Consider the following 12,157-nt stretch of genomic DNA (forward strand, 5'->3'; position numbering starts at 1 on the left):
GGAAACGATAGCCAAGCGTTGGTACTCGGGAAATATTCTTTAGTCGAAGGAAACGCACGCATTTCTGATTTATACTCTTCGAAGAGAGTTAACGCGTTCTTATCTATACTACCGAAGCGAGTTCGCCACGTCGAAAAGCAACAGGAACAACAATACCGTGGCGGGACTATATAATACGTATAAATATATAAATATATGTGTGTGTGTGTGTTTGTGTGTGTGTATGTGTGTGTGCATGTATGTTGGATATCGGATATCTACGTAAGAGAAAATATTCTTCTTTGATTATTTACATGCGAACGCGTGCACGCTTACGTTCAACTATTAGTATCACTTTGTGCCATATCGAAGGCCACGTGCTCTGATTGGTTCACCGTGGTATCACTAATAGAGTTATCCACAAGCTGGAACAACCGGTCTTAAGAAGGGTTATTTTATTCAACGTAGGTACCAACCACGACTTCACTGAGATGTGTACATTCTGTCCATGTATAAGAGAATACGATACACCAAGGATTTAACTGGCAGTATTTACATAAATTTTATATTGAATTTTTTGACGTCATATCGCAAGTACGCGTGCGCACGCGCACATATCCTCCTATCACAGATAACCTCGACAATTCAGCTCGGAGTACTTTCTCTTTCTTTCTCTCTCTCTCTCTCTCTCTCTCTCTCTCTTCGCACTACCCTCACTTTTTTTTAGATAATAATAAGCGATAATCTAAGCGATAATCCCGACGAACATGGGACGCGACGTAAATACGAATATCTCCCCCTTCCTCCCTCACTTTCATCCGTTCTTATTCGCATACGTGCTCATAGCTACGCAAGTTTCTTGTCTTGCATCGTATAGCACGATCATGCACCACACGTACCTACTATAATGTCCACGTAGAGAAGTACGACAAGAGTTCATACTTTTTTTTTCAATCACATTAATCCGACTTCATTACGCATATAAATTATAGTTAGCAAGTAAGTAGTAATACATTTCGATGAAATATTCCAAGAATCGAGTTGAATGTAATCTTCTTATCACGTTTCACCTTACCGTTAAAAACATAAAATCGATCGAGAGCTTTCACGTATTTACCTATCTTGCATTCTTTCTTCCCAGTTCGAAACTCAAACTCGAAGAACCCATACACGTTCAGGCCGTGTTCGGCCGACTTTCGCATTCCAGATACGGAGCAATGCCGCGAAGGCAACCTATCTATTTACGAATCGCTGTTCCGGGATGATGAACACCGCAAGGCGAAGCCAGGACGGGAATATATAACTCGGCGCGAACGCCTTGGGCGCCACGCATAGCTTGCCCTCTCACCCCTCTCAGAGCATTCGCCAAGTTCAAGGATGCTTTCGAGGTCTAGGTTCGCCCGTGGCGAACACCGGCACACTCTGATGCAAGGAGGAGGAGGGTCCCCTCCATCCTACGTCGTGGATTCGAGACGCGATGCCATGCGAAGATAGGTGCATTGTTTTGCTCGACTGAGTGTTTACGTTTGTCAGTAGGCGACGTGTGACAGTGGCACTATCTCTCTCCCTCTTTCTCTCTCTCTCTCTCTCTCTCTCTCTCTCTTTCTCTCTCTCTTTATCTATCTATATATCTTTCTTTTTCTTTTTCTCTCCTCTAGAAACTATACATGAGTATACTAAGAAAACTTCCATTCTTGACTCGTTCAAGTCTACGCTCGAATGCAACAGCTTGGTAAATTATGAAAGAACGTCTTCTATTTATGGCTACAGTCACCGTTACGAAGCATCGAACATCTGGCGATAGGGGCGCAGATAGAGAGAAGATAATAACGTGTAGCCTAGTCTGGACCTATTTCACGGACATCCCGAGGGTAACCTGGCGCTACGGAGACAGCGATGAGTAGATCTTTGCTGTAAGTAACGGCCAAGTAGAAAACACGTAGCAACTAGGGAAGAATGAACGAACGAACGAACGAACCATCCAACCAACCAACCAACCAACCAACGAATGGGGTTGAACTTCCTGCAGCGATAACTCTAATAATAGCCCTTGGTGTCTTTACCCGTCCTACCACTTAGATTCTCCGCCCGTAACCCCCACCTTAAAATTGAAAGAAATATCAGGTGGATCGTAGATCGATGAGGATGATAACAGAGTATATGCTTCTACTCGTTGATATCCACCGAACGTTCAAGATTCCTTCTGCGTTTAAAGCTGAGACTGTGTTCGCTTATCAACCATTAGATTCATCCAAACCAAATTACAAACGAGCTAATCTAATAAGTTTTAATAAAATAATAAATAAAATAATAAAAAAAGAAATATAAAATAAAATATTTTTATGTTAATATTATGATATTTTTCAATGACATCTTATTTAGAAATAAATGTGTACGAGTACACATCTCCATTAGAAATAATCTAATCGATCGGAAGTACGATCGAAAATGATTTGAGGAAAAGAATTAAAAAAGGAATTTTTCTCTACATGTGTATTATTATACAAGTGCCGCACGTTTCGGTTCGGTTAATTGGACGAATTCGAAAGAGAAGTCAAATTCGTAAGAAAAATAAAAAGGGAAAGAAATAAAACGACTCACACGAGGTTTGGTTTGGCTAAGGACCAAGGAACGCGGAGCTCCGCATTTAGGCGGATTCTACGTTATTATTAGCTCGTCGGCATGTCCAGAATAATTCTACACTTTCAGAAAGTCCTGCCACGTTACTAGTATCCAGGAAACGATAGTGCTACCGCATGTGATCGTAGTATATAGGATGATATGGATATGTATATATATATATATATATATATATATATATATATATATATATGTATGTATACGATATTTATTTCTATACGATACTACTCGATTTGTCTTTTTTCATTTAACGCAAATAGAAAATGGAACATTAGAGAAACGTTATCGCGTTCGTTTTCTATAAAATTACTAGCGGTTTATCAATGTTTCACGCTCGAACGAGATCATATCTCGACTTCTCCTTAATCGATTAATTCAATTTTCAAGAAGATAGTTAATTTCTTTCGTCGTTCTTCTCGCAGAGGAGAATCCTGGGAAGAATGAGGGAAACGTGATCTACCCTGAGCTAGCTCGCTTGTTCGCTCATTCGCGCACGAGCGCAGGCAGAATCTTGATCACGACTTCGTGAGCTTGTACGCGAAACGCAGGGACCTTGTTGCGTGAGTCAGCCAACACTACGAGAACTCAAGATTTTTTCGAGTCCTATGATGTTACGAATGTCGACGTCCGTTTGAACTTTATCACTAAGAATTACTTACGTTGCGATGTACAACATCGATTTCGTACTACCTTCTGCCGTTTCTATTAAAATGTCATAGAAACTAGAGATATAAGAGATGAAGAAAAATCTATCGTATCTGTGTTGTGACACGGCGTCTACATTGTAAAGTCTTTAGCATATACATTGAGATCGAGAGATCGACATAAATTTACACATAGATTTCACGAAGATTTCTCGACGGTATTTCGTTTTCCAAGACATTTTAGTCGGACGTATACATTGTAAGTATTTATGTATATTTGTACTATCGAATATACGAGGAAAAACATTAACACGGAAAGACAGAGGTATGATATCGAAACACCTATCCGCCTAAACGAAATCACGGAAAACGTGATTCCATTGGCTCGTGAAAACGCCAAAAGCGCGGCGGACATTAATCTCAAGGGAAGATATCTCGTTACCACGGAACCATAAACAAGTCGACCTCGTTGCGATCCCGACGCATGAACTACGCCTTTGCCCTTAAGGGCTCCTGGCAACAATGCCAGCGCCACGACTCGAACAGGATCTCCGTTGGAGGATAGTAGAGGCGCCAATGGCAATGATGTAGGTGGATCTGAATGCGAGAGAGAAGGAGGACTAGGCGAATAGAAAGAGAAGTGGGGAGAAGTTGATATTGTTGTTGTTATTGTTGTTATTGTTGTTATTATTATTATTGTTGGTGGGAATGATAGTGAAGATGGTTGTGATGGTGGTGATGGTGGTGGTAGTGGTGGTAAGGTAACGCAAGGAAAAGTACTCTCGGATCCGCACGAGAGCTTAGGCGCACAGCCTCACGGCAAGGCAAAGTCACTGCACTCTTGTGCCCCGTTGTGCTTCTCTCGCGGCAAGAGTCCTTCCGCGCCGAGATAGAGGCGCATTAGAGCTGTGAGCGTAGCCGGTTTGCCAGCACGAAATATTTTTCATTGACAATAAGAGAAAACTAGCATCGCCGGCGCGTGTGTTTAATGCCGCGAACGTGCATAAAAACGCGTCTTGAACTATTATTAGAACTCTGCTTAAATAAGATTATGTGAATTGTTGAGAGAAATAGAGAAAGAAAGAAAGAAAGAAAGAAAGAAAGAGAGAAAGAGAGAGAGAGAGAGAAATCAGGTATGCGAGATAGGCGCGCCACCTTCGCTCTGTCCCGCGCCTTTAACTTCCTTTCATACGGAATTCCATATCCAAGTGTAGAATCCAAGGATTATACAAATTATCGATCTGAATCTAATGGAGCTTCGCTCGCTCGACTTCCAGAGGTGGTCCAAACTTCTCAATATTATTGCTTTTTAACGAGCAACACTTTGCACTTCGTCAATTCGCTCATTTGATTCGTAAGATATTAACGATAAATATGTCAAATTCTTCGCGTTCGTTCAAACGACTTGTTCGTTTCGAAAGACGAAAGAAGAATCGACGAAATGAATGTACTATTTCTTTTAATTCGAGACGATAAACTCCGACAGATTTCATTCGAATTAATTCGAATGAAGGATTGTGCTTACCAGGAGGTCGGGACATCGAGTAACGTGCATAATATCTAAATGAGACGATAACAAGCGGAATGACTCTCTCTCTCTCTCTCTCTCTCTCTCTCTCTCTCTCTCTCTTTCTCTCTTTCTTTCAGTGCTTAAACTCGATCAATGCGATGAAAGTTGCCGCGATGAGAAAAATTCGTCTCGCTAATCTTTTACATTATCGTACCGCAGCAAACGCGTGCACCCAAGGTATACCTGACCATAATCGAGTAATATATGCAGTGTCTGAGACGCATAAACTGCTTCAATCGTGACCACCGTAATGCTTAGGAGTAATCGTTATTTACGACGCTGTAAAGCGTAAAACGGGGATGAAACGTTGTAATGAAATGGTTAATTATGTTGATTCATGTTTGCATTTACCTCACAGCTGCTACGAGTTACGTCCTACGTTGTAACGTGCGTGCAATTTTCGAACTAATGTCTGCTCTCTAAGTTTACGAACGATATTTCCATTTTTCCCCCCCTCTCTCTCTTTCTCTCTCTCTCTCTCTCTCTCTCTCTCTTTCCTTTTTCTTAACTCGCTCGTTAAACTTACATTTTCTCGAAGCACGTAGGTCAACGATTTCAACAAACTAGTAAACACGGAAATACTTTCCTGACGTAAAATTTCAAGAAAATTTTTTGACGATAAACGATATATAGGTAAACTATATCTATTACGTGTATTCATCATTTTCGTTCTCTTACAACTTAGGCTTCAATTGAATCAATACTAATCGAAATAATCGTAAGGTAAAAAACAATGACGTATCGAACGTGCTGCCGACGAATGGATCGAGCAATATCTCTAAGCTGTTTTAACGCTGCGCTGAGAGTGCGCTTCTACAACGCGGAAGCTCGTTGCGGGGGAGTGCAGATGCAGGATCGCGCCGACGGCCGGCCTCCTCGGAAGGTCGTGCCATTCAGCGGCCGTTCACCCGTCATCTCTTTCTTTTTCTGCTCTTTCCCTTCGTTTTCTAACCTATCTCAGGTATCCCGCCTTTGTTACCGTACCTACTATATTCTATGTATCTCCATGTATATATATATATATATATATATATATATATATATATATATACATTTATACATATATATATATATATATATATATATATATATATATATATACATTTATCTTGTATATATGTACTTATACTAAGAACAACTGAATTTACTCGAACGAGCCACGCGACTATAACAATCTTATTTTTTCTTTTTTTTTTTTTATCTGTCTCTTCCTCTCTTTTTCTCTTTTTCTTTCTCACACACGTATACTATATAATCGACGATCATCTTCGGTCGATTTCGTTGTATTCGCTTAGAACATTCCGTTCTTACGATCGACTGCATTTTATAGGCTCGCGTGACGTTCCTGACAATGACCGGACATCGTGATGCTTTTCAGCAAAGAAGAGATAAGTATAGGCCTTGTGAGTTCAATAGAAGAGGTCTTTACGAAGGACGATTTAGAAAGAGCGACGAGCTACGATAGGTGCGATTAGCGTCCCTTAACGCCTTCCTGACTAGCTTGTCGCCTGGCAAAGGGTATCCAGGACGTTCACCTTTCGTCCTTTTGTCCTTCTACGTCACGTTATCAGTCTAACGTATCCGCATAACCGGTCCTTAGAATATGTTTATCGCACGGGCAAACGCCTTCAGCGACAAATTCACGGAGGTGACAAATTATGGATCCGACTTTACGGTATTTTTATGAGTTAGGTGTGACGATCATTGATCATGCTATTATACTCTCTACTAGTATAGCGCAACGTCATCAATTTCCTTGGTCGATCGAGAGGCGATCACGCTGGGAAATAAGATTGATTCTAATGGGAAATATTCGAGAGACATATAAAACGAGCGTGCTCTTATAATTATTACACGCACATATTCCGCCAATACTTTCGCATTTTTTCTCTTCTTCTTTTTTTTTAATTTAATTTATTAATCACATCGAAGCGTCAATGCCCGTAATTTTTTATTTCTTTTTTTCTTTTTTCCTTTTCATTAACGAAGTCGACGGTATTTATATCGATGATTTCGCTGAATAAGCAAACGAAAAAAAATCATAATTGCGTCTAATAAAATCTTAGACATATTTCTAACTATATTTACGTAGATACGTTTCTCTCGTTCTATATGCAGAGTGCGTGTCGAAGGCATTGCGCTAGGTCACGCGCTCGATCGTGCAAATTACGCGTTCGAATCGAACGCGTTTCTTACATCCGTGCTCCCTTTCTGCCTTTCATCCTCGTAACCGTGTCGATCATGCCGATCGACCGTTCGAACGAGCACTCTCCGTATAGTCTCTCTCTTGACTATCGTCGGTATCGTGATCCTTTCACTTTTCGATCGCGCCACAATGTATCGCTCTACCCTTTGAATGTCTCTCGTACGGCGAGAGAGGCTATCTCGACGGGAAATATTTAAACGATAATATCGCGACGCTTAAACTTTCGAACAGCCATTCGGCTTAAAACGTTTAAACGTTTACATAGATAAATATATAGCCAATCGATATAATTAAAAACGTTTTATACGCATTTACATTCAATACAAGGAATTTGAAATTTCTTCGTAGATGCAACTAGGTCTTATTGCGGGGCTTACTACAGGAGAAATATGTCGAAAGTCTTTGCGCTCCCTTATCGATAAGAGTAGAGTAAAGAAGGGCCGACGAGGACAAGCAAGTAGGAGAACGTTAGATAGAGAAAATAGAATCGGAGAAAGAAGATGAAGGTGGAATTCGTTTGGCGGATCTTCTCACGCGCCTTACTCGCGAGACGAGTTCTTCCTCGTCGTTGGCGTCCGAGGCAAGAGCGATTTCTCTTCTTAATCGCGACGTATGTCCTCCGGTCTTCGTCCTTGGAAGTAAGAACGTTCAATGAGCACCATACGCAATCTTCGATAACCCCTTTGATTAGAGGAATTCAGCAAGAAACGTCGAGACGGCGCCAGCCAACGGGTCGCTGAGAAAAAGCGGTCGAGTGAGGAGTTCTAATGCTCGAATGCCAATGCGCTTATTTATTTCTAAATAGCATAACCGTTCGGTCAGACGGTGTCGATGGTTATGCCAATCACCGTGCCCCGTCTATACTTACTACATATACCGACAACGCGGTTATTCGTTGAAACGATTAAACGATCATGCGTTTCTCCAATCGTAAAATGTATTAACGCCACCAAAGGCCTTTGCTATCGAGACAACATTCTTTTTCGTTCCCGAAGTTCGCACAATATTTAAACGTAGCTTTCATTTAATTCGCGAACGAGCGTTCTCGTTAAAACCGAATGAAATAAAACGAGAATGGTCGAATGCCGTTTAAAAGTCCTCCTATGTAGCTCTATTTATGTATATATAACAATCGACGGCAATTAGAACGTTCTTGTAAATCATTTTCCAACAAAGCATGCTGCCACATTAGGTCCACCGAGCAACCTTAATTACACCGGTCTTACAAACACCGGCAATTTTATTGTTAGTATTTCAGTATCGTCGATAGCATCGTAAGCAATTAAATCAATTATCAGCAAGCACTGTCCGTTTCTGGTTTAGACGGACACATTGCACCGAGTCGAGTCGAGTCGAGTGATGGCAGGTGGATATCGTCGGTATAGTATTATATCGTGAGAAAATATGCGATTAATTTCCTGCTCCGCGAGTTAACGGTGTACGGTCGATATACGAGCCGCAGAAGTAAGAATCGTATATGTCTGCGCGATGACACTACATTAGAAACGGCCATACATTGTCTCTTCTACGTTCGCCGCTTTGCTGTCGTAAACATTTGTCCAAGAAATTCCACGAATGAAGTAATACACTTGTGTGACCGTTCTTAAATTTTTTCTTATCGCATCCGATCGATCGGTATTTGAAAGTGGCGGGGAGCCTAGAAAATCAAATATCTCGGTCTCTTTTCAAAATAATCTAAACGTTCAATCTAATGTAAACAATTTATTATATACACATACTAAATATACGATAACGATAAGACATAAATTGAGAATAAAAGGGCAAAATCAACGATGTCTTATAATATTATATAGTTCAAAGAAGGAAAGAAGCGCGTTTATAACCACGTTAACTTTACAAGGCCACCATCGATCGACAAACTTTTACACGTTGGATATTATGAAAGGATTTCATTGTAAATTCACCGCGTGCCAAGATAAAACAGACAATTCTTAATTTCACCCGTGCGTGAATAATGCCAAGTTAATGCCACGGAGTGGCATATCTCGAAGTTCAGAATAATTGACTCGAATCGAGCTGTATTCCACGCGAAAGAGAGATAGAGAAAAATAAAGAAAAAGAAAAATAGAGGAATAAAGAGAGAGAAAGAGAGAGAAAGAGAGAGAGAGAGAGAGAGAGAATAAAATAAGAGGATTATGAAGTGCTTTCGTAAGTGGTTTCTCTAGCATCCATCTTCCTGATTATGAATGAGACTTGACGTGGCGCGCGAGTTACGCGAAGAATTGCGGATAATTTTTCGAATATGTCGGTAAATTTAAAAGGTCTTATTGACTTCAAAGATAATTTTGTATAGATTGATTCACGAGATTTGCGAATCATTACGATCCGCATCGCCAACGACGTCTTCGTCGCTGTCTTTGTCGCTGTCATCTTTGTCATCGTCGTCGTCGTCATCGTCGTCGTTGTCGTTGTCGTTATCGGTGGGCGTCGTCTATATTACCAAGGCCAACCGGTACATCTATCGTAAGAAGATGGGAACACGATGAGTTATCCGAGAAGCAGGTCGGAAGAAAAGATGGATGACTCGTCGTGGTTATTTAAGCCATTCAAATAGCCGTCGTCTGTGTCTCATTAAGCTCGTTGGACGACGTCTTCGATTATTATTTAATTAACGAGTATCCAGAAGAATAAATCTTAAGTAAATACAAATGTAAATATATAAGTAATACATATATGTATTAAATGAAAATTCATATCCTTCCGGATATTAAATAAGATATATACCTTATATATTTATATAAACGTCTTACATACTTCACTATGTAAGTACTTACTTATACCGAATGTGAGATAAAGGAAATGGTCGATTTCACAATCACTTTTCGATTATTTTCTTTCTCCCTCTTTCTCTCGTACATGTTAACAACTTGGATTTACATCGATCCAACGACAGTTGTAACTCTTCTAAGAGGACGGTTACATGGAAAAGGCAAACTCAAGGAGAGTCCTTAACTGTGTACGGTGAGAGTTCGCGGTGGCCGAGTTGAGCCTGAATCCTACAGGAACGTCGTGGAATTTAAAAACTCGTCTATGGGTAACACCCGTGTCTAGTACAACCTCCTTCTTCTCCTCTTCTTCCTCCTCCTCCTCTCTTTTTCTCTCTTCTCCTCTTCTTCCTTATTCTCTTATCCTCCTCATTTCCTCTTGTTGGCACTTGAGGCAAGAGGAAAGAGCTAAAGAGACGAGCCCAGCTGCATTTGTACTCGAACGCGTTGTCCGCTTTAACACTCGCGAACACCGCGGCGTGTCGAGAATGCGGAAAGAACGAGAAACTTCTCTTTCTCTTCTACTTTTGTATTGCGCACACATATACGTGAGCACACGCATAGATACTTATATATGTGAATATGTACTTACGTACGATGCCGGTAACTCGAGACGCGCGATGTGATGGCTCTTTGGAAAACCGCGCGAACTGACCAACACGGCTGCGCATGCGCGTTCACATACACACATATATACACATACGCATACGCGCATTCACATGCACACTCCAAGATCCTCTCCAAGGGTAGATTGTATTTGCTCTTATCAAGATTCAAAGGCTTCCTCGGTTAACAGACTCCAGCAGCCTCTAGGGTTACCACGTTCGCGACCGTACATAACGAATAAATGTACTCCATCCTCCTTCCTGCCATCTCCTTCTAGCTCATATTATTAACGCCTTAATGTTCCACGGAATGGGACATTTTAAATGTTTTATGAACTTGTTCTACGTTCCTATGGGCGTTCGCTTCGTACAGTTCCTATGAGAGAACTATTTGTCGGATTTACTCGTATCATCGATAATTCATCCTTTTCATATTACAGACCGTAACGATTCTTTTCATTTCACTTCGAGCGTGTAATTAAAATATGCTATAGTAAGGCGATATTAATTATTGATTTTTTTATTTCTTTTTCTTTTTATTATTATTATTATTATTTTTTTTTTTTTTTTTTTTTTATTAGATACGATACTCAAGGATGGTGTCTTGCGGAATTACCATCGTGAAAATAACTTTTCATGAAGCGAGAAATTTTTTTCTTCTTTTTTTTTTCAATTCTACGTGAAGTTTCATGCCAAGAACGATGACGTTTGATTTATTTCATTTACATCGATATACCATCGTTCGTTGGAAAACCAATAGTCGATCGTGGATTCATATAAAATCGTTACGGTGCTTCCTCCTTTTTTTCTATTGTTTTAAAAGCTATACGACACCAATTTATGTGGACACGCCCTATACTATGAACATAAATTTCATTTTATTCTCTTTTTCAGAACGTTTTCAGCCGCTACCGGTCGCGGTGGAATCCTCTCTCGATGGTTTAATTTTGTGTCGTATACGCAACCCGTATGCCATCCACCTCGCATCGAATTTATCCGTGGTTCGAGCTACATGTCCCGGCCACAGCAGCTCGATCTTCTCTGCGGTAAGAGAATATTCTCTTTTACGATCGAGAAATTGAAAATGCATTTGCATTTCTCTCTTGCGGATCGGATAGGCGGATAAGTCTGAGGTTTGATAAATAAATAATGTATGTATGTATGTGTATATATGTATATACTTATCTACCTATGATCTTTCGAATATTACAGACGATTAAATATCGACGAAATATCAACAAAATCTTAGATAATCTTTTCTTCTTTTCTCTGTTTAAAAAGCGAGCGTATTCATCGATATGACACGCCGTTTAAAGTCATATTATGGTTCGTGAAAAGTCACGATCTTTAATGTCTGCGATACATGTAATGATTACCTTCTTCTTCTTCTACTTCTTCTCCTTCTTCTTCTTCTCCTTCTCCATCTCTTTCTCTTCTTCTCCATCTTCTCCTTCTTCTTCTTCTTCTTCTTCTTCTTCTTCTTCTTCTTCTACTTCTTCTCCTTCTTCATCTTCTCCTTCTCCTTCTTCTTCTTCTTCTTCTTTTTCGTACTAACGACTTTCCAAGAACGATCTAAATCACGAGTAAAACGTTGAACTTTAGCGATTGGCATTGACGCTTCTTTCAACGTCCACTTTAATCATAGGTTTATGACGCTACCAAAGATAATAACCGACGACCCCGCTGTAAAAGAGTAAACCATCGACAATGTTGTAACGTAATTGTTA

At 40.2% G+C, this 12,157-nt stretch overlaps 1 long non-coding RNA gene across 1 annotated transcript; it reads left to right on the forward strand.

Moving 5' to 3' along the window:
* Positions 1-1,183: 1,183 nt before the first annotated feature.
* LOC124950496 lies at positions 1,184-11,598 on the forward strand. The gene is made up of 3 exons (XR_007101382.1): positions 1,184-1,473; positions 1,638-1,892; positions 11,325-11,598. It is a non-coding gene; the product is annotated as an uncharacterized LOC124950496 (long non-coding RNA).
* Positions 11,599-12,157: the final 559 nt, after the last annotated feature.

The sequence above is a fragment of the Vespa velutina genome, chromosome 1 (assembly GCF_912470025.1).
Source record: "Vespa velutina chromosome 1, iVesVel2.1, whole genome shotgun sequence".
Classification (NCBI taxonomy): domain Eukaryota; kingdom Metazoa; phylum Arthropoda; class Insecta; order Hymenoptera; family Vespidae; genus Vespa; species Vespa velutina.